This window comes from Triturus cristatus, chromosome 9 (assembly GCF_964204655.1).
Source record: "Triturus cristatus chromosome 9, aTriCri1.1, whole genome shotgun sequence".
In the NCBI taxonomy this organism is placed as follows: Eukaryota; Metazoa; Chordata; class Amphibia; order Caudata; family Salamandridae; genus Triturus; species Triturus cristatus.
This window is the reverse complement of record NC_140592.1, coordinates 553,709,747-553,734,190: the sequence shown is the minus strand read 5'-3', so window position 1 is coordinate 553,734,190 and position 24,444 is coordinate 553,709,747. Positions and strand designations below refer to the sequence as shown.

General features: G+C 45.1%; 1 protein-coding gene and 1 long non-coding RNA gene across 2 annotated transcripts in view; one reads left to right on the top strand and one right to left on the bottom strand.

Annotated features, from left to right (window-relative positions):
• GIPR (gastric inhibitory polypeptide receptor) overlaps positions 1-24,444 on the top strand; it is a 1,954,711-nt gene that overhangs the window by 1,534,459 nt on the left and 395,808 nt on the right. The gene's annotated exons all lie outside the window — the stretch shown is intronic.
• LOC146798277 (uncharacterized) lies at positions 11,946-12,855 on the bottom strand. Its single transcript, XR_014968657.1, has 4 exons — positions 12,767-12,855; positions 12,635-12,675; positions 12,489-12,554; positions 11,946-12,128 (listed from the first exon to the last, which is right to left on the bottom strand). It is a non-coding gene; the product is annotated as an uncharacterized LOC146798277 (long non-coding RNA).

Here is a 24,444-nt window from a genome sequence, read left to right as displayed (position 1 = left end):
TGGTTTTCAGTGGAACAATGTGATGTGTTCATAGCATTTTTAGCACTTTCCAATTGTGGGCGCTAAGGCCACCCACAAAAATTGAGTTCCATTTTGATGTGAAGACTTGGGGAAATGCTGGGTGGTTGTACAATTTATGGATCACAACAGATTTCAGAAATGCCCATCACAACATGTAAATAAAGGAATAATCTTGGCCAGTTATGCAAACTTTCAAGTTTTGCAGGGCATTGTGGTAAAGTGAATGGGATCAATACTAGTTATACTACCCTGGACATATGAGGGTGTTCAGTTGTCTGAAAAATTAGGGGTTGCTACTGAACTTTCAAAGTGAAACCACCACTCACATAGGTTGGTTTTGGCATCTACAGAAGTGTGAGCTTTAAAGAACAAATACTAATCACTGTATCAGAACTTTGAAATCAAGCCCACTGAAGATGATATATAAAGCCTTGACAAGGCACCAATCATTTTATAGGCCATTAACAAACCACACACAAGACTTTCAAACTGTTAGACATGGTCCCTATCCAACACATCAGTGAACTCCCATCAACATATCGCCATCACTCAAGAGCCTATCACATTCAAACGCTACAGGACAAAATCCCCAATCAAACCAGCTCTCACCCAGTCATCAACCAACTTGAATACAAACACACCACAGGAAAACCCCTGCACACACATGGCAAGACATATTAACAGTTGGTGCATCACCAACCTTCACAAATGAAAAAAGGTTAGACTCCGTTTTTGTTACCTGACGAATATCTACCCGTGTCGACATTCTGAGCATTACCGAAGATGTGCCCAATGGACCTTTACTAACGGCTCCCATGACAGCCACATGAGGTTCAAGAAGACGTGTCTTTCATATGCCTATAGCGCAAATCTAACTCCTTCCAGTTTTAGATGCAAGTTGGGAGTGCCCGAGACTTCCATGCAAGGCCCACGGTCCTCGAACTTGTGTGAATATATCTACCTTTGAAACTAATGCAAACATGCTGGGTAAGACTGCCTAAGTTCCCTAAAGAGCACGCCATAAACTATGATGAATGGTAATTTTTGATGTACAGGGTAGCCAGTGACAGGGGCTTTCAGTCAAAAGTTCTGGGGAAGCCACTGACTGGCTCGACACCCTAGCGCACACTACTGCTCAGGTCGCAGGGACGAGAGGAGTGGCTGTTCCGAATGCATAGAGACAATGTGCCCACCTACAAAGACAGAAGAGATGGTGGAGGAGCCTCGATGATACTCAACAATTGGAGAAAACTCTAGTATGCCCAGGTGGAACACTCACAACCACGGAAGTGGTCCCGGACTCAAGAGACTCATTACAACGCCGCAGCAGTGACCCTGACTGAGCTAGTGATAGCACTGGCTTGGAGTGACTTCTACAGCCTGTCCGGCTGACTGTGGGAATTGTGGACCTCCATAAAGGAAAAGTACGAACAGAGTCTTCAAGGTCTCCCCCAATGCTGATGATTTTTGCACTGACATAACTCACATGGTAACACTGGTCAAGAAGGGAAAATGTTATTGAAATGTTAGTGGGGTTGGAGAGAGATTGGATGACTTTGATATAGTGGCTTATTCTGTCTTCTTTTTATGCCAGCGGGAGAGGCTTAGGAGAGAGGCAAGCAGGCAGGAAGAGGGAGCTTGAGAGCCAGTGGCCTCACAACCCCTCCTGCGTCCTTCTCTCTAGCAGAGCATAACATTTATTGTTTGTAGCAGTTATTGTTTCTTCCTAGCTTTTCGTTTTAGGGAATGGAGCAGCAGATGCTAGCTCCTACTGGGCCAGTTGGAGGGTGGGAGGTCTTAGCTCAGCAGCCAAAGGGTTTGGGGGTCCTGGGTACAGGTTTTGAGTTTTTGGGTTTACACAGTCAGAGAACTACACGCTGCTCTTGTACACTATGGCTTAAACTGCTGAGCCCAGTCTGCCTCCTCAGAGCTGCACTGGAGATAGGGACATCCCAACTGTTGGTCTGGATGACTTTACCAATACATACAGATGATAGACCACACAACAAAACACATGTCCTGAAATGTCTGATGCATAGCCAAATTTGAGAAGAGTAGGATGGTATATGCCTATCTGAAATGTTATAAAGCATCCATCGCTTTTTTTCAATAAATGCATAGATGGGGAGACTGCATACCTTGTCTCAGAAAACGCAGGAGGGGGCAATTGAATTCCACCTCATACTCCAGCTATGACCTAGGTATGCTGATATGGGTAGCTCCTGGGATCCCCTTTCATCACAGAGGTCATGGTTTGGATTCAGAGGGTAGGTAAGCCATATTATATGAAACCCTAGATGGCCTAGAAGTCTGCCTGGTGAATGTTTATGATCTGTGTGCTGACTGCTGACTGCCCGGCTGCCTTGCCCTATCTTGCAGCCGACATTACTGCGTTTTTACTCTGCTCTTCTTAAAAATATATTTACTTTGCTTTTAAAAAATACAAAACTGCTTTTAAAAAAAAAAAAACTTACTCTGCTGCTGCTTTGCTCCTTTGCACAAAGTTCGTTCTTTTTAACTCTTGCACTCGCGCTTGACCGGAACTAGCGCTTTAGCGCTAGGAGGTCAGCACTCTAGTCTTTTGGCCGGCGCCTCCATAAACGTCACCCTGGAGCGACCGCGCACAAGCTGACAGTGTTTGAAAGAGTGTTGGTGTGGGGGTGTTGAAAAATTTAACTGGGAACTGCGTTTTTACTCTGCTCTTCTTAAAAATATATTTACTTTGCTTTTAAAAAATACAAAACTGCTTTTAAAAAAAAAAAACTTACTCTGCTGCTGCTTTGCTCCTTTGCACAAAGTTCGTTCTTTTTAACTCTTGCACTCGCGCTTGACCGGAACTAGCGCTTTTGCGCTAGGAGGTCAGCACTCTAGTCTTTTGGCCGGCGCCTCCATAAACGTCACCCTGGAGCGACCGCGCAGCGGGCGCGCGCAGCGGGCGCGCCGGCGGAGCGCTGAAGGCGCGCCAAAGGCAAGCCCGTCTGCGCCCGTCCGCGCCTCGGACGTGCCTATTGTGCCTAATACTGCTAGCAATGCTGCCGACGAGCCCTTATTGTGCACGAAGTCTTCCACTGTGCGGCATTGCTACTCCCGGTCACAATTGCTCCAGTTCCGCACCAGTGCCCGGACTCCGGAAGTACCGGCATTGGCACATGCTTCAATGACTACTGGCTGTTCTCCTCAGGTGGGATTGAAGGGTGGACTTTTAAATGTGAGGTCTCTTCCTAAACACTCCACGGAAATTCAGCTGCTGATTGAAGAACATGATTGTGATATTTTGTTCATGACGGAAACCTGGCTTGCACCCGGTCTTGACTTGGAACTTGGCGCTATCTGCCCCCCTGGGTTCAAAGCCTTTCACAAGCCTTTCACAACATGTGTTGGAGTCCACACACTCGGCAGGACATGCTCTAGATCTAATTTTTGCGGCAGAGAATGTAGTGACCGTGGACAACATCCTCCCAGTGGATTGGTCTGATCACCATCTAATTAGATTCAGAGTCCTGTCTATCCTTAGGGGTTGCCCCCCCCCCCGCCTAAAGATAGCAATAGTTTCTTGGGCAGGGACTGGAAATCCCTGAGAAGGAAAGCTCAGTGTGCCTCTTTATTTAAGGAGGCTCCTCTCCCTGTGCCAGGGCGTTCAGTCGACTTCAACTTTAAGGAGCTCTGTAGCTACATCACAACTACCATTAATAGGATTGCTCCACTGAAACGGGTTAGGAAAAGAAGTTCCCCGTCGGCCCCCTGGTTCTCTGAGGAACTAAGAGTTTTTAAAATTCAATGCAAACACGCAGAGAGGCAGTGGCGTAGGCTGTACCTGACCAGCGATAAGATTATCTGGCGTGAACTGCTGTTCAGGTACAAGCAAGCTATTGCTTCCACTAAAGCGTTGTATTTTGCTGATCTTATTTCAAACTCCCCGAACAGTGTTAAATGTGTTTTTAACATTTTGAGAGGTGTTGCTAACCCAGAGTGTTTGGCGAATAAGATCACCCCCTCGCAGGATTTGTGTGATGTGCTGGCTGCCTTCTTTCACAACAAAATAAAGGGAATCCTCGAGGGTATGCAGCCTAATTCTGCAACTAATTGCAAGGCTGGAACATGTACTTCCATAGTGGATCCGCCTGACTGTACTGTGTTCAGGCCATGCGTAGAGGCACCCGTGGGACTTTGCCTAGATCACTGGACCTGTCCCTCCATGGAGGACTTTTCCAATGTGGCTATGAAAGTCTGCTCTGGTTCTCCCTTAGACCCTATTCCGCAGAAATTCTGGAAGGAATTAGGGTCAGATACCTTTCCGCACCTCCATATGATTAATAACCAGTCATTAATCAGTGGTGTAGTCCCAGCCTGTTGGAAGGATGCGTTGGTTTCCCCCCTTCTAAAAAAACCCTCGCTGGATCCCGCTTGCTACGGGAGCTATCGTCCTATTTCTTTACTGCCCTATCCAGCTAAGACAGCTGAACGATTTGTCAGCCAGGAGCTTTCAGGGTTTCTTGAGAGCAACGGGAAATTGGAGGAGAATCAGTTTGGTTTTCGTCCGGGGCATGGTACCGAGTCTGCTCTGATCACTGCCTTGGACGATTTGCGAATGCGGGCGGACAAGGGGCACTCTGCGACTTTGATACTGCTTGACTTGTCCGCCGCTTTCGATACGGTCAGCCACAGCATTCTCCTACATCGGCTTGAGGAGATAGGGGTCACAGGCATGGCCCTTAAATGGCTCTGCTCCTACCTATCGGAGAGACGGCAGGCGGTTTTTCTGCCTCCATTTCAGTCAGATTTCTTGCTGAACAAACAGGGGGTTCCACAGGGCTCTTCTATTAGCCCTATTTTGTTCAATGTTTACATGCGCCCTCTGGTGCAGATCATCAAATCCTGTAACATCTCGGCAGTTAACTATGCCGATGATACGCAATTGATCATCTCCTTGGATGGTGATGATCAGGTGGACTCCTTATCCACCTTCCACAATTGCATGATGGAAATGACGACTTGGCTGAGGAATAATGCTTTGCAGTTTAACGCTGCCAAAACTGAGATTTTACATTGCTCAGTGGGAAGGGTGCCTTTTACCCTGCCCTCCAATTTTTGGCCTCTCCCTCTGGACACCCCTCTGGTTCCAGTAAAGACTGCTCGCAATTTGGGGGTCTGCTTTAACGAGAAGCTAAGTCTGGAGTCGCATGTCAACAAGGTAGCTTCAAACTGTTATCTGATCATGAGAGGTTTACGTAGGATTTTGCCCCTTCTTCCTTCTCATGTACGAGGTACAGTAGTCCGATGCACAATTCTCAGTCGCCTGGACTACTGTAACGCCTTGCTGCTTGCCTCCCCTGCATATCTGATTCAGAGACTTCAACGGATCCAGGCAGCTGCCGCAAAACTTGCTCTTCTGAGACGCGTTCTTTCTCCAGCACTAGGGCCTTGTTCGAATTACATTGGCTGCCCGTGCACCAGAGAATTTTGTTCAAATCTCTGTGTGTAGCTTTTAAGGCTCTTCATGGCTTTGGCCCTATACCATTGCAAAATCTTTTCAGATGGTACACTCCCACGCGCATGCTGCATTCCTCTTCAGCTAGGTTGGCCTTGACTCCCAAAACAACGAGAGCCACTCTGGGAGGTCGTGCTTTCAGCACTGCAGCTGCACGCTTATGGAATAGCCTCCCTGTAGAGTTACGACTGGTCCAGGATCTGACCCTCTTCCGCAGACAGCTGAAAACCTGGCTGTTCCCCAGAGCCTAATTCTCAGCCCCCCCTCCGTTCCTCCTTCACTCTGTCTTCAGCGCCAGGATGCCCGTAGGGTTGCAGTGCGCTCTACAAATATAAATACATACATTATTATAACAGGAGACTATAATTGTGACCTTAACAGCTCCTTAGATCGAGACCCACTCAAACTCCATACAAAACCCCATTTGACCGAGGCATTGCACGACATGATGTAGGAACTGAGACATCAGATATATGAAGGGACAGAAATCCACTGGAAAAAACCTTCTACTGTTTTACCTCCGCAGCGGGGACCCATAGCCGATTAGACTATTGTCAGGTCTCCAGCGATATAGCACAATTGGTGTTGAGGATCTTGTATCTGGTCTGGAGGCCTAGTGCACAATGTATACATTGGGAACTCTTCAGTTTTTAGAAACATATTTGTATTTCTTAACACACAAGACTTTTACCAGAGTGCTTCTTGAAAAGGTTTAAATAATCAAAAACTAATAACAGAGTGTATTTTTGTAATGGTTTTAATTAATCAAAAAGAATACAATTTTACTTACTTACTTACTGCATCTGGTCTGCTATTTATCAAACCACTTCCCTGTTCTTCTGTCTTTGAGGAGGGAGCGCAAGTGCCCAGCGATACCGCTCTAGCAATTGAGGGCAGAGGCATTGACTGCCCCCTCCTCCATTCGAAGCCGAAGTTAGCGACAAACTAACACACCACTTTCATGTGAACTGGGGCACCTCTACGAGTAGAGCCATGGAATGGGAGGCGATGAAAGTGGTTCTCCAAGGGGTATATCCTAGACTACCTACGGGGTCAAACAACAACTGGACTAAGATATCCAAATGTGTGAGAGAGACCTAGGTGACATCGAGTCGGAGCTCCACCTATCCCCCGACAGATTGGTGGACTGGAATTGGCCTGCAAAGCTTTGTTAAATGACATGTGTAGACTAGAGAAACATATATACACCATGTATCGACAACGGCTGCACGCAGAAGGAGATAAAACAGGGGCGATGTTGGCCCGAGTGGTCAGGCAGGTGAATCCTCAGATTCCAATCCCGACTCTGCGTGATCATACGGGCCGCACAGCCTGTACCCAATAGGCCTTTGATGGGATATTTCAATCCCACTTAAGTAAATTCTATGCTAGAGGAGGGGCTGACCAGCTGGGTCAAGCTGAAAAATACCTGACAAATATCCCACTTCCGCGACTCGATCCCGACGACCGCAACGCACTAGGTCCATTACACAAGAGGAGATTCTTTCTGCGAGCTGGGGATTGAGAATGGCAAAAACGCTGGGGAGTGATGGCCTTCTCGCTGAGTTTTACTGTAGGTACGCACGCATAGTGTCTGATAAACTACTGAAGAGGCCTTCTGGAAGGGTTTCCTACCGTCCACAATGTGAGAAGCCCTAACAGTGTTGATAAATAAGCCTGGCAAGCACCCTGTCATGGCCTCCGCTTACTGACCCATCTCTCTCTTGAACATTGATGTTAAGCTCCTTAGCTACATTTTAACGGATCAACTCCTCCCTTGCCTTCTGCCCCTCATACAGATCAATCAGGATTCATCCCGAGAGGAACACTTTCCAAAATCTACATAGGCTATCTCACACCTATTACAGCCCACAGCTGCTTAATGAAGCTTATGCCCTAGCATTGCTGGATATTAAACATGCTTTCAACTCCCTAGACTTGACATACATATGGCATGTGTTGAGAAAAGCAGGGATAAGCCCTACATTCATACAATGGGTCAGCTGCTTTATGTAGCCCCTTGTGCTAGAGTGCACTCAGGGTGTGTGGTCTCTTAATCCTTCAACCTACAGAGGGGGACAAGGCAGAGATGCTCTCTCTCGCCGCTTCTGTTTGACCTCGCGATGGAGCCTATGGCAGAGAGATTGCACAGAATGATGGGCCCTTGGGGAATCACGGTTTGGGAGACCACCCAAATGGTCTCCCTGTATGCCTATGATGCCCTGATCTACTTAAGACAGTCACTGTGCCCATACACTAGAATGTGATGCATAATTTTGGGGAAAGTTCGGGCCTACATGTACACCCAACCAAATCTAAATTGTTCCTATTGGGTTTCCTGTCCAGGGTATCAATAGAGGTGCTACCAGCTGTCGGAAATTTTTGGGAAGTGCATAACATCCGCTATTTTGGGATCCAACTGGCACATGTCGAACAGTCGTTGCTGGAGCTTAATTTCAAAAGAGTGGTGGAGGGCTTTCGCGCGTCTTTGAGATTTTTAAAAGATCTTCTGCTTTCCCTCATGGGTAAAATCACCATTGTAAAAATGGTAATACTTCCTAGATGTCCAAACGCACTTCAAGGAACTCTCTATGTGATCCCTAGACGCTATTTCATAACCATCAACAGCCTCACTGTTGAACAGATGAAAGCGCGTGAGACTGCTCACTCTGAAAAGGAACGGGGACCTTGGTGGTCTGGAGGTCCCTAATATAGAATTCTAACACTATTATATGGTGACACTGTTAGAACATGCTGTTCACTGGTTGGACCCTACGGACACATGGGAGAAGTCCTTTTAGAGGGGCTCCCATGATGGGAATACATTGCCTGTGTTATTGATGAGTGGATCCCGTGTTCCATCAGACATGCCTTACCTTGAACGTCAAGTATCAGGGGTGTGAGCAGGAGTGGTCAGGAGAGTCCTCCTGCATGCCCCTTACACTGCAGATCTACCGCTTTAGATCCTACAACTGTTGCGGAAGATAGCTGAGTCCATGTCAGTACAAAGATGGAAGGATGGAGGATGTAATACTCTGGGTGACCTGTATCCTGAGAGGCAATTCATCCCTTGGACAACGCTGTTGAATCTGTTGCTTTGGAAGGAGGGCAGTATCTGGAATTTGCCAAGATATATGCTACAGCATGTGAGCTCTGGCCCTCCTTCCCAGACGCTCCACGGATTCCATCATCCTAGTCATACAGTTGGGAATGGTAGGGGGGTCACCAGCTCATTTCACATATCTTTAGAGCACTGCACAGTGATCTCTGGGAGACGAACCCCCATCCAAGCGAAGTGGGAGAAATTATTAGGTGAGCTAGTGTCGAGTAAGGAGTGGGCACGGATACATGAGGGGGTCTGGACAGTCCGCTCCAATGCCAGATTTAAACTAATCCAATATAACTATGTGCACCAAACAAATCCCTCTCCCAAAATCTTGCATTCTATATAACCACTCCCAATCAGATGCTTGCCTCCACTGTGGGAGCCTGTCTGCTGATTTTATACACACGGTGTGGTCTATATGGTGCTGACCTTCTACTGGCAAGAAGTGTTAGACAATCTGAATAGAGTTATTGGTTGGCAAGTACCACATGAAATGAGGCAGGTGATTCTGGGTCTGATTCCCTCCCCTCCCAAGAGAAATCTTAGCAGGAAATGTGTCCAGTTTGGCTTGCTAATGGCAAAACACTGTATAGCTGTGAAATGACTAGGTGTGACGCCCCCTAGATATGGGAAATGGCTCAAAGATGTTTCAGAGTGGGCAATGACAGAGGAAATCTGGATGAAAAATGTTTGTACGGATGAAAAACTAGATGATGATTTGAGAGCATGGGCAGCCATGCTATTTGCTCTAAAGGAACTGCCTACGGTTGTATTGTCCGGAGAACCAGCTGGGTGAATTAAGGTTGGGTCTTCGTATGCAATGTATCAAAATATTGGAGTTGAATCTGTCCTAGCTCAGACTTGGTGTCTATTCCTACATGGGACCCAATGTACAAGAGCAAGGAGTGTGGAGGGTAGTTGGGGAATATTTGTGATTCATGCGCACCAATTTTGGATTGACATTACTATGGCTGTCATTCATATCCTGTGCAACTCTAATGTAGATCAAAAAACTCTTCTCAGATTGTTTTATAAACACCAAGTCTGAAAATTATTCCAATTCTGCTCATATGACCTCAGCGTAGAAGGGAGTCTAGATCGCTGTATGAAATATACTGTCTGATCTGAGCAGCCTCTAGATTTGAGTCCTATCCTTTCAAATGCCAAACCCTTGTACGTAGTTTGCTCCTGGTCTGTAATATTAGAAAGAGACTGGCTAGTGGAGATGGGATTACCGGGCATTCCCCATGACAATCTACCGACATCTGAGTCAACAGAGGGAACCAAGGTATCCTCGACCAAGCAGTAAAACATCTACCTGTTCCTTATGAATTTTGATTAGAACTATCTGGATTAAAGGATTATGAAGGAAAGCAAAGAGTAGACCCACAGCCATCTGATTGATAACACATCCACTTTCCACACTGATTGGGGTTGGAAACCTGGAGCAAAATTTGGGGAGAAAATTGCTTTTGCCTGAAGCAAACAGATCTACCTTTGGGAGACTATTATTTTTGGCAAATGTGCTGAAAAATGTTCTGAGAGAGACAAAGTGTTTCTGAGGAAGGAAATGTTTGTTCAGGTAATTTGCGGGCCCATTCTTCCTCTCCACAAGAAGATTTACTGCTCTCAGAAAGTGGAGATGTTGCTGTGACCAGGAGCAAATCTCCTGGGCTAGAATGGAAATTTTCCATACCTTCATACTACCCCAATGATTGACATAAGAGACCACTACTTTGTTGTCTGCCGTAAACTGAACTTGATAGTTTATAATAAGAGGAATTAACTCCTGCAATGCTAGTTCCACCACCATCAACTTCCACCACTTCAGTTCATTCTTTTGCTGGACTTGTGTCCATCTCCCCTGTATGGAATTGCAGTCCTGAGTTGGCCCTCATTCTTTCTGACTTGCATAAGTTGTCGCAATCTTGGGTAATGGAGCATCTAGCCAGACCCTTTTGGAGATGTTTAAGTTGTCCAGCCACCAAGTCAAATCTTGATGACTCTTGTTTGTTATGAAAGCATGAACTTGCAATCTTCCAAGTTGTCTATAAGATGAACAATCAGTTACTGAAGATGAAGAAGTCCTCATAGAAGAACTCGCAAAGTGGACGCCATCAATCCCTGAACAGTCAACCACTGTCTGGCTGAATCTGAGTACTGGTTTAACAAACTTCCCAAGGAGATCTTGAGTTTTATGCTCCCAGGGTTTGAGTCCAATGTGATTTGTTTTCGTTCAGTAGGAATCTGTTATCGTGAACAATCAGGCATTTCTCCTTGATGCCTTCTTGTCCTTTGAAAAAGAAGAAGATGCAATCACCCAGGCATCAAGGTAAGGAAACACCTGATTACCAATAAGATGAATGATCCTACTAAAGGCAATAGGACTTTCAAGAAGACCCTTGCAGCTATAGACAGACCAAAGGGAGAAACTATGAACTGATAGTGTTTGTTCCATAAACAAACCCTGAGATATTTTTGTAACGATTCACAAATTGTAATATGTAATATATATTGTACAGATCTACCAATGCTAGGAAATCTTCTTTCTTTAACGGGGTAATATGTCCAGTGAAGTTGTCATTTTGAAAGTCTTGTGAGGAATGAAGAGGTTCATTCTCTTTAGAGCTAGCATGGGATGGAACTGTCCTGAATATTTTTGTACTAAGAAGAAGATAGAATAGTACTCCTTCTTGCATTCATTCCTAGTTACTTGAATTTTTGCCTTTTTCTTCAGCAGTGCTTTCTCCAAAATCCACCTTGTAGCTATTTCTTACTATATCGAGGACCCACTTCCCCCTTATTGAGAGAGTCCAATGGTTCACAAAGTCTTGAATTCTACCTCCAACTGGACGAAATTGGGATTTCATCCTATGGTCAGAACATCCGGTAGATGTGGAGTGCTGCGCAGAGCAGGAATAGTGACTTGACGTTGTTTCTATGTGTTTCTATGTGTGACTGGGAGGAATGGAGCAGTACTGCGGTGTGCTTGTGTGGTTTGTACATGTACTGGGTGTATGAATGCCTGAGAGGAATATGTTACATGAGAGATGTAGTGCTGTGCAATGTGTGAGCTGGGAAAGCATGTGTTGGATGTATGTGGGCTTGTGTGAAGTACAGTACATGAAGGGCAACGTGTTGTGCAGCATATGTGTGCTGACAGTGTGCCTGTATTAAAATAAGTGAGAAAACTAACCCATGAGGTTGTTTACACTGTGCACAATACTGTGGGTGGCTAGAACCCTTTGTTTATACAATCCTTTTTGAAACACGGTACAATAATCAAATCCAACCAATCTGATATATACAATAACATATGTATTTGGTATCAATTTTTACAGAACATATGCATGGTTGTACAAAAACAATCAAAGCAAATGAAGTAATCATGCCATTTCACTATTCTTATGGCATATTTAGCATGTAAATGCGTCATATGCATTACAAATAAACAATACATGAAAGTAAGCCCGATGCATTTCGGGACTGGCGTATACCTTCGTCAGGGGAAATCTGTGGATAAAATAAATGGCATTACTGATATATTAACGCTTAAATGCCTCAGTTACACCCAAATTAGTTGAGACCAATCCGTAACCATAATAAGTCTCGATGAACAACTGGTGAGTATGTAGGTTAGTTAGAATTTTTGTGTGGTCACCATGCTGTAGTCGCCAAGAGAATAAATAGCCAAGTAATAATGTGCAGCACATAAAGCAAAACGCCACTAAGTGAGTTGTGATTTAAGGGTACATGAAACCGTGTAGGTTTTAAAAGTTATCAGGAAAGTAGAAGCAAATACACATGAAACAGTGGATGCAGAACAGAAATAGGCTGGTAAGGAGTGAAGTAAGGAAGGAGAGGAGAACTCACCTCCTCATGAAATAACGGAAAACGAAACTGAAAAGATAATGTACCAGACGCAAAACCCAAACACTGCTGTAAAAGAAAAAGGGGGTAAGTATTTTTTAATTCATGGGAAATGCAACCAAGTAAATACAATAAGACGAGGAACTCACCCCTCGTAGATCACGTTTCGGAAAAGAGAATGAATGGTAGTCTGGAATAAACCGATAAAGGGGGAATAAATGTACTGAACGAGTCAGATGGGATAAAGGTAAAATTATCTGCTTCTAAAATCCAGCACTTACCGAATAAGCTCGATGTATCAAAACGCGTAACACGGGTCAGATGCTGTAGAGTTACCGAAGTAGCGGTAGCTTGAGTCTGTTTGTTGCATGCATAGATATTGGGAAACTAGAAATGAAAAACAGACTGTAGAGCGTGTAACACCTATGGGGGCCATCTTAACCCGGGAAAACGGACAAAAAATAGAGGGGCCATCTTGAAGAATGACATAGAAACGAAATAGCCTGAAAAAACTTCTAAATAACGACACTTACCTAATGATCTAGATCAGTGTTTCCCAAACTGTGGTCCGCGGACCCCTAGGGGTCCCTGACACATTCCTAGGGGGTCCGCAGGCAGCAGTTTTGAAAGCACTGCAAAGTATCTTGTTTAAAAAGCAGTTTTAAAAGAACAATAAAAGTGTCAAGAAAACACCAGTGATTAATGTCCCTGCTGGAGAAAGATGAGAGTTTTGTCCAGTGGCAGCTTCGACTTATCTAATGTAGCACAGAGGGTTAATATGCCTGCTGCAAAGAACGTGTACCATGTATTTCAAAAAACAGTATTTTATATGCATATTTGTTACTGTGCAGTTCATAAGTGACAATCGTAATCTAGCACAGTGACCTATAAACTGTCATCAAAGAGCTGCTTGCAAACTGCAAGGTACAAGTTAGCGACATGTTTTTTCCCAGTCTTTCATTATCCTGATGCTGCTAAAAAGGTTAATCTGGGTAGAAATACATTTTTATTGTTAAAGTCAATGCTAACCACTGTGTTATGTTCTGAATCCTGAGTTTGGGCTTCTCCAGACCAAGCACTCTTTAAAAATGCCTACCAGTATGAATGACATGTGAATTCTACACCTTGTAGTCCTCTTTGCTTTATGTAACATTTTATATACACTGATTTACACATATGATTCACTGTCTCTATGTGTGTGTGATGTAAAGTGCTCTGACATCCTACAATGGTATGAGAGATGCTATAAAAAATGAAATACAGGTGACAGAGGGGCTATGGGGAGATGAGAAGCACTTTTGGAGGGTGATAGTGGGGGAATCATTGAAGACCTCCCAGAAAGATTGTCGTATTCTGGTGCATAGTAAGGTCTTTATTTACTATTCTTTAAAAGCTAATACAATTCAATATATAATGATAAATGTGTTGTAGACTGCACCATTGTTTCCTAAATGTTTTGGGGGGAGAGCCTCCCAAAGACCCCTTTGTAGTGGTCAGGCTCACTCACTGCACTTGGTGTGCACAGTATGGGGACTGGTCTGAAATCATTTGCTAGGGCTGCTTGGATTTCCAGTCTGGCTCTGGCAGGAGCCTCATACTGCGAAATAAAACCAACCATTAAAAAGTTAGTCACGGAGATGCAGCACCAACCTTCCCATTAACTTTTTTTGTTTTTTTGCAAATTCTTTCAATATAAAATACAACAGAAGTGGCGGAGAGTGTCGTTAGCCTCCTTGGCTTAACAACACACTCCGCCACTTCAGAAACGCAAGGCTGCACCATATTTACAAGAATATGATGCAGCCCTGCGTTTCCCCTGCACTGGCACTACACTTAACAGGGGAAGATTGTTTATGTACAGGTAGGTCCCCCTTCCTGCACATCAAAAAATCTTGAAATATCGTTTTGTCACTTCTATGTGTGCTGCTTAATGCAGCACATATGGAAGTTACAAAATGTCATTTTTTTTTTTAAAGATTGGTGATGTGCAGAAAGCGTCACCTTCCTGAACAAAATCAATCCAAGGCGTTTTGCAAAAACGAGGAGAAATGAAGCATTTCTCCTTGTTTCGCCAATTTAAAACCAGGTTTTCCCTGGTCTTGATTTTGGCACTGCCTCCCATTTACGCTGCCCTTGTAAATAGGGGGCTGCATCAAAATCAATGGGTGTTGCAGAGGAAGCGCCCACCGCAACACCCACTGCCCACCCATTTCACGCTAAGCATTGTGTGAAAGGGGGTCTTATTTACAAGCCAGCGTTAAGCCACGTTAAGTGGCTTAACGCTGCCTTGTAAATAAGGCGAAGCCCCTACCGCCACGGGAACGTCTTAAAAAGTGATGTTCCCATTGTTATAGGGGCTTGTAAATATGCACCTAAAATCATTAGTAATTTGAGTAATTGTTTTGTGTGCACACGTGTGTTCATTTTTTTCGAATTACTGTTTTAATGTTTGAAATTTATATCCTACAAATTGCTTGGGGGTCCCCGGCTTCCAGTGGTGAGTCAATGGGGGTCCTCAGGAGTCAAAAGTTTGGGAACCACTGATCTAGATGTTAACTAGACGTTTAGCGTATATCGGAAGCGGTAACAAGTGTAAACAACCTCATGGGTTAGTTTTCTCTCAGCATTTCCTTACATATGCTTGAACTGACAGCAAGCATAACACTGTAGCACCTAGGTTAAGAGTTTCTTATATTAACTACTTTAATTTGAAAAATAGGCGTGCACTGCCCCACTTCTTCTGTATTAAAATAAGCACACCCTGGTTGAATATAGAAAAGCTTCAGAATGGAACAGTGAATGCAGACTAAGCGTGTGTGCTGAATGCATGTGGACATGCAAGTGTACAATATATAGAGATATTAGTGCTGGATAGTAAGTGTGCTGTGAGTATACACTTTATAAATGTGCCTGCAAGGGTGCAGTGTATGGAGGACCCTGGTTCCATTTTAGGAAGCCCAGGACCGCCTGATGAAGACATGAGGAGAGGAATCCCCCAGACAGATTTGTGGAATGCTGCATTCCTGTGAGGTGGATGGGAAACACACTGGAGGGAAAGTAGAGATTTCCATTGCACATCAAGAGGTTGCTTTTTAATTCAGTTATAGATCACATGGAAATGGCCTGGACACATCTCAGGAAGGGAGATCTGTCTGATAAGGGAATTATAAAGAGTTGGACTGGGAGCCTGGATTAACCTTTTAAATCACATATCACTGTGGCTGCCATTCAGGTGTGTACTCTGGTCACTCCCATGAATTGTGTTGAGGTTCAATCAGCTTCAGTCATGCCTGCTGCGACAGCCATCTTTCATGAAGAAAAAAGAGAGAGAGAAATGTTCACTTCAAAAGAAGCACTACCTCAACATAAAACTTCAAAGACTCAAACATTTGGTGTCTGGTAAAGGACTGTAAGAAAGGGAGGTTGGGTCCCCCAAAATGTGTCATCTGCCAAGCATCCAGATTGAATTACACTAGTACAGTAAAAGATTACTTGTTCAATTTTATTTAATCACATTGAACGTTTTGAGTGCTTGTCAATCAGCATATAATTCAAAAAGCTTTACACAGCAAGTGCCCCACAGCAGTGGGAGAAAGGACAGGGATGGTTAAGTTACTCAAGTGAGGGTTGTAAAGGTGTAAGGGAAAGATGGTGACATCGTAATCATCACAAAATTAATTTCAGTGGCAATGGCTCATTTCAGCCGCAAACTATAATGATAATTGGTAACATTGCCATGATTGGAAATACAGTATCACAGTTACAAATCACTGTTGATAGAGACTGGTATAGGACAGTAATGCAGTCGACGTTTCGACCCCCAAATAGAATGTAGGCTATTAGGATCCTTACGACAAGGTCTTCCTCAGGTCTAAAACAAAGGGGCACCTGGGGGATAAATGGAAGAAGTGCTTATAGTATTACATATGCAGATCTAGGTTAAGAAAATGTGAAAAGGGTAGAAGTGAAACCTACAAAACAAGTTGAGGGCCATCAGAATGTGTCACACAGTGTTGATTATAGTCAGAACTTAAAATGCATAATGAATCTGACTTACTATATATGGTATACTCCTAGGAAAACAAAAACTGTGGTGGAACATTGTATTTAGATCAACATGGACTCCAAGGTTCCCATACTGTTAGGAATTAATCTAAGAAAAAAGAGAAATGAAGGACCCATTGACACAACATTGCCATAACTCCACCAGGAAGCCCTGTATTGCCAGACAAGGGTGGCACATACCAAGAATATTGGTGTCAAGTCACCTCTTCAATTGGCCCACTTGTGCTCACAGTCTGAAAATGAAAAAGAAAGGAAGCTGGTCTTAGCTGCCATACCTAAGAAACACATGATCAAAAAGACGTGACTATATAAGGGAACAAAGCACTTTCTCCAAATGCAGCTTGTTCAACCTCTTACCTACAATCTTTGGAGTCTGTCCATCCCCGTGAAGGGAGCTACGAGACGAGCAGGCTCCAGTTAAATGCCTGGGAACACGTTGCTGACGTGCACGCGCTTACCACGTTGCAGCCGACGCTCAATGCTTTTCATAATGGAACAAGACATCGCGCCTTAGTCATGGAAGAAAGACTCCATGTCAAACCATTGAGTGAGTGTTATGCACTTTAAAACACTCAATGTTTACAAAAAACGCGGTGTACTAAGTGGCATCGCAATTGTTAATAGTAGAATAAACTGATCCACACCGGGTGGGGGTTGCAATTGGAATTGTAAGCGTGTGCTAATGGAGCATCCCGAGGAGACTGCAATTAAGTATGAAAGATTGAAAGGTTTAGTGTAAAACCAGCGTACACATTTAGGGAATACCCCGAATCCATGGTCATAAGTATTCACCAAAAATGAACATAAAAACACACTTAAAGAGACAGCCAAGTTTCAGGAGAAATGTTACATAATCTTAGGTCGTGTATACTTTCAAAGAGAACAATTCAGTGTTATGTGTACAAAGTTATATGCATGTTATATCAACATAAAGAGGGTTTGTTTCTTACATAAGAAACATGTATACACAGCAGACATCTTGTCCATTAAAAAACAGAATCATGTACTTTCAGAAAAAAATGAAAGGGGTACTGGGCTAACGCACATCTAGCATTTATACTATCGGTTTGATGTTAAGCACAACAGTTGTGCATAGCTAGTGTCCAGTTCATTGAAGTCGCCATGTATGGAATCCAAACGGTACATCCATTTACATTCTCTGACATCGAGAAATGTCTCAATATTACCCCCTAAGATACCAAGTTCAGCCTTCTCCAAAACCACCCATTTGAGGTCTTAAGGTCCGTACTTCGCATTTCTGAAGTGTTCAACCAGGGGTGAACCTTGTACGTCGCACCGTATCCTGCTGCAATGTTGCAGTATGCGTGCTTTCACCTTTTGCTGTGTTTGGCCAATATATATTTTGTCGCAAGGACAAATGAGCCCATAGATAACACTGGAGGTGTTGCAGTTCATGGAAGACTTGAGATCGTTTATGTGTTGCTTATAGACAAATTGTTTAGTCTAAATCGTGATTTTACAGACCTTACAATGTCCGCACTTGTAGTGGCCACGGGTAGGGGGTAAACTCCATAGCGACTGAAGGGTTGGTTCCTCTGGTGAATCTAGGAGTACACGTACCACATGGTCCTTCACGTTCTTGGACTTTTTAAAGGAGTGCATGGGTAGGTCCGGTTGTTGCATGTCATCTGCTATCAAACTCCAATGTTTATTGACCACCTTCTTGATAGCATTACTTTGAGTTGAGAAAGTGGTGACACAAATCAACCTCTGTGTGCAGTTATGTTCTTGTTCACTGGGTGTCAACAATGTTTCTTTAGGGCAGAACCATGTTCTTTTGCATGCTCTCTTGGCCAGTCTTTTTGGATATCCTCTTTGCAGAAGCCGCGTACAAAGTTCTTTTGATTCCACCATAAAATCTTCCTTCCTTGAGCAGTTCCGACGAATCTGCAAGAGCTGCCCAAAGGGTAAATTATCCCTTAGGCTCCTTGGGTGATGGCTAGTGTACCAGAGCAAAGAGTTCCGTTCAGCTGGCTTACGGTACAGTGTGGTAAACAATATATTGTTCTCATGTATGATAGTGATGTCAAGAAAAGTGATTTCTCCAGAGTCCGAGTGTATGGTGAACTGTATGTCCTCACTTCTCTGATTCAGCCATGCATGAAAATGGATTAGTTCTGCTGGTTCTCCAGTCCAGATCATCAAGAAGTCGTCTACATATCTCCTCCATAGTGTAACCTTGTTGTTGAAAGTGTTATTGGTACTGAAGATAAATTAGTTCCCAAATGATCCAGAAACAGCGGCAGAGCAAGTACAGGTCCTCTTGAGAGAGATTGCTGCCCTCAAATTGGAGATTTCTGGATACTCATCATTGACGAATGCTAAAGAAGCCTTAGAACGTCAAGACAAAACTCTAAAAGAATTTGAAATCAACACCCAGAACAAGAAACTGGAGAAACTAGCGAAAGATATTCGGTATTACAATAAGAAGAATACCTATCCATACCTCCAAGAGGATTATTTCAAACAGGACAACCAAGGACGTTTTGTCAATAGAGGAAGAGGGGGCTACTGGGGACGCAGGAATTATACAAATTTCTCTGAATGATCTGGCTCAAACAGTACAGATAGCGATAACGAACAACCAGGCACCAGCTCGGATTAAAGATACCACGACAATTGGTAGCCACCTCAAGGACCTCCTCCTTTTTTAGGTGGCCGACAATGGCAACCACGCAGAGGATGGAGCGGCAATTGGCAACAGGGACCGCAATGGGGACACCCAAACCCGTCGCAGGACTTACAGGTGGTAACGAAACCTGACAACCCCATAGTAAATATTTCTTCCTACGTTCTGAAAGAAGAGGAGAGTAAGGCACTCAGCAAGGGCCTAGTCTTTGTACCCACTGCTTATCCCAACCACTTTACTATCAAGACAGAGCTCCATCGCCTCTTCAGGAAGGTCCGCCTAAGTTATTTCTTTAGGCAATCCCCGACATTCCATACAGCCTCTCTGACAGGATTGAGGGTACCATCCACATTTGTTCCACCGGTCCATGCCATGACAAATAAGATCTTTGCTTATGAGAATGTGGTCCTAAGGGACGTCTCTAATGTTCTTAAAGCTAAAAAATATGTGAACCACAATGTTACCAGATTGGAACGTGAAGACCTTATATCACTGAACCAGAACAAGGAAATTGTTATTAAACCTGCGGACAAGGGTGGGGCAATTGTGATTCAGGATACGGCAAAATACAAGAATGAGATCCTGAACCAACTACAAGACGGGATTAGCTATAGGAGACTACGAGCAGATCCAACGAAGAAACTAGAAAAAGAGATCTTGAAAATCACGGAGGATGGACTGGAACAAGGTTTCTTATCAAATTTGGAATTACTTTACCCTAACCAAAAGCAGCCGCGCCTTCCAACCATTTACACGCTGCCGAAAATCCACAAGGATATGCAGAATCCCCCCGGATGGCCCATTGACCTCTTTTTGAAGGCAATAGCAGAAACCACAAGGGCATACCTGTGGGATACGCTGGAGACAATTAACCTGGTGGACCAAGAACCCTTTGACCCTATGAGACAACTGCTAGTAACCTTTGATATTGTGTCTCTCTACACGAGCATACCTCAAGGATCAGCCCTGGAAGTGATGTGACTAGCAGTGGATCGGAGACCAGCACCAATGGCTGTACCAACTGAATTCATCATCAAATTACTCCAAATTGCCATGATGAAAAACTTCTTCTACTTCCAGGGCAACTACTACCTACAAGTCAAGGGCCTAGCGATGGGGGTGGCCTTTGCCCCTGAGCTGGGAATCATCTTTATGGATCATTTTGAGAACTAATTTATCATCAGTACCAATAACCCTTTCAACAACAAGGTTACACTATGGAGAAGATACATAGACAATGTCTTGATGATCTGGAATGGAGATCCAGCAGAACTAATCCTTTTTCATGCATGGCTGAATCAGAGAAGTGAGGACATACAGTTCATCATACACTCTGACTCTGGAGATATCCATTTCCTTGACATCACTATCAGAAATGAAAACAATATATTGTTTACCACACTGTACCGTAAGCCAGCTCAACGGAATTCTTTGCTCCGGTACACTAGCCATCACCCAAGGAGCCTAAGGGATAATTTACCCTTTGGGCAGCTTTTGCGGATCCGTCGGAACTGCTCATGGTAGGAAGATTTTATGGTGGAATCAGAAGAACTTTGTACGCGGCTTCTGCAAAGAGAATATCCAAAAAGACTGCCCAAGAGAGCATGCAAAAGGGCATGGTTCTGCCATAGAGAAACATTGTTGACATCCAGTGAACGGGAACGGAACTCCACACAGAGGTTGATTTGTGTCACCACTTTCTCAACTCAAAGTAATGCTATCAAGAAGGTGGTCAATAAGTATTGGAGTTTGATAGCAGATGACATGCAACAACCAGACCCACCCATGCACTTCTTTAAAAGAACGTGAAGGACCATGTGGTACGTTCACTCCTAGATCCACCAGAGGAACCATCTCTTCAGTCGCTATGGAGTCTACCCCCACCCGTGGCCACTACAAGTGCGGACATTGTAAGGCCTGTAAAATCACGATTCAGACTAAATAATTTGTCTATAAGCAACACACGATCGATCTCAAGTCTTTCACGAACTGCAACACCTCCAATGTTATTGTGGGATCATTTGTCCTTGCGACAAAATATATATTGGCCAAACACAGAAAAAGGTGAAAGCACGCATACTGCAACATTGCAGCAGGATACGGTACGACGTCCAAGGTGCGCCCCTGGTTGAACACTTCAGAAATGCGAAGCACAGACCTGAAGACCTCAAATGGGTGGCTTTGGAGAAGGCTGAACTTGGTATCAGAGGGGGTAATATTGAGACGATTCTCAATGTCAGCGAATGTAAACGGATGTACCGTTTGGATTCCATACATGGGGACCTCAATGAACTGGACACTAGCTATGCACAACTGTTGTGCTTAACATCAGACTGATAGTATATATGCTAGATGGGCGTTAGCCCAGTACTCCTTTCATTTTTTTCTGAAAGTACATGAATCTGTGTGTTAATGGACAAGATGTCTGCTGTGTATATATGTTTCTCATGTAACAAACATACCCTCTTTAGCTAAACAAAATGGTCGCACACTGCTCCACCCACTAGCGTGTTACCCCGAAGAACTGTGGTCCCTGTAGTCAGCGTCGGCGGGTACGCCTATTCTCTGTGGTGCGTGCAAGTCAGAGTAGCGTTAGCCATCCCTGGACACGTGTTTCGCGGTAGTTGCCGCTCGTCAGCAGGGAGTAGGAAGAGTGTGGGGTTGCATGTGTAGGCTGCTAAAATCATATCAGGTCTGGTACCTCTCGTAGCAACGCAGGTGCGTAACCTACAGCCCGTCGGCTGTCGGGGCTCAGGGAGCCACTAAATAACTAAACAAAATGGTCGCACACTGCTCCACCCACTAGCGTGTTACCCCGAAGAACTGTGGTCCCTGTAGTCAGCGTCGGCGGACTCATGGTTACGCACCTGCGCGCTACGAGAGGTACTAGACCTGATACGATTTTAGCAGCTTACACAGCAACCCCACACATTTTCCTACTCCCTGCTGACGAGAGGCAACTACCTCGAAACACGTGTCCAGGGATGGCACACGCCACGCATACTTGCATTCACACTCGAGCATAGGTGTATCCGCCGACGCTGACCTTCAGGGACCATTTTCATTGGGGGAACACGCCTGGTAGGTGTAGCAGTGTGCGACCAATCTGGTTTAACTTTATATTCAGGCTCCCTTGAGCCGGTGGAGTCGACGGACTCATGGTTACGCACCTGCGCGCTACGAGAGGTACTAGACCTGATACGATTTTAGCAGCTTACACAGCAACCCCACACATTTTCCTCCTCCCTGCTGACGAGAGGCAACTACCTCAAAACACGTGTCCAGGGATGGCACACGCCACGCATACTTGCATTCACACTCGAGCATAGGTGTATCCGCCGACGCTGACCTTCAGGGACCATTTTCATTGGGGGAACACGCCTGGTAGGTGTAGCAGTGTGCGACCAATCTGGTTTAACTTTATATTCAGGCTCCCTTGAGGCGGTGGAGTCGACGGACTCATGGTTACGCACCTGCGCGCTACGAGAGGTACTAGACCTGATACGATTTTAGCAGCTTACACAGCAACCCCACACATTTTCCTACTCCCTGCTGACAAGAGGCAACTACCTCGAAACACGTGTCCAGGGATGGCACACGCCACGCATACTTGCATTCAGACTCGAGCATAGGTGTATCCGCCAACGCTGACCTTCAGGGACCATTTTCATTGGGGGAACACGCCTGGTAGGCGTAGCAGTGTGCGACCAATCTGGTTTAACTTTATATTCAGGCTCCCTTGAGCCGGTGGAGTCGACGGACTCATGGTTACGCACCTGCGCGCTACGAGAGGTACTAGACCTGATACGATTTTAGCAGCTTACACAGCAACCCCACACATTTTCCTACTCCCTGCTGACGAGAGGCAACTACCTCGAAACACGTGTCCAGGGATGGCACACGCCACGCATACTTGCATTCACACTCGAGCATAGGTGTATCAGCCGACGCTGACCTTCAGGGACCATTTTCATTGGGGGAACACGCCTGGTAGGTGTAGCAGTGTGCAACCAATCTGGTTTAACTTTATATTCAGGCTCCCTTGAGCCGGTGGAGTCGACGGACTCATGGTTACGCATCTGCGCGCTACGAGAGGTACTAGACCTGATACGATTTTAGCAGCTTACACAGCAACCCCACACATTTTCCTACTCCCTGCTGACGAGAGGCAACTACCTCGAAACACGTGTCCAGGGATGGCACACGCCACGCATACTTGCATTCACACTCGAGCATAGGTGTATCCGCCGACGCTGACCTTCAGGGACCATTTTTATTGGGGGAACACGCCTGGTAGGTGTAGCAGTGTGTGACCAATCTGGTTTAACTTTATATTCAGGCTCCCTTGAGCCGGTGGAGACGACGGACTCATGGTTACGCACCTGCGCGCTGCGAGAGGTACTAGACCTGATACGATTTTAGCAGCTTACACAGCAACCCCACACATTTTCCTACTCCCTGCTGACGAGAGGCAACTACCTCGAAACACGTGTCCAGGGATGGCACACGCCACGCATACTTGCATTCACACTCGAGCATAGGTGTATCCGCCGACGCTGACCTTCAGGGACCATTTTCATTGGGGGTACACGCCTGGTAGGTGTAGCAGTGTGCGACCAATCTGGTTTAACTTTATATTCAGGCTCCCTTGAGCCGGTGGAGTCGACGGACTCATGGTTATGCACCTGCGCGCTACGAGAGGTACTAGACCTGATATGATTTTAGCAGCTTACACAGCAACCCCACACATTTTCCTACTCCCTGCTGACGAGAGGCAACTACCTCGAAACACGTGTCCAGGGATGGCACACGCCACGCATACTTGCATTCACACTCGAGCATAGGTGTATCTGCCGACGCTGACCTTCAGGGACCATTTTCATTGGGGGAACACGCCTGGTAGGTGTAGCAGTGTGCGACCAATCTGGTTTAACTTTATATTCAGGCTCCCTTGAGCCGGTGGAGTCGACGGACTCATGGTTACGCACCTGCGCGCTACGAGAGGTACTAGACCTGATACGATTTTAGCAGCTTACACAGCAACCCCACACATTTTCCTACTCCCTGCTGACGAGAGGCAACTACCTCGAAACACGTGTCCAGGGATGGCACACGCCACGCATACTTGCATTCACACTCGAGCATAGGTGTATCCGCCGACGCTGACCTTCAGGGACCATTTTCATTGGGGGAACACGCCTGGTAAGTGTAGCAGTGTGCGACTAATCTGGTTTAACTTTATAT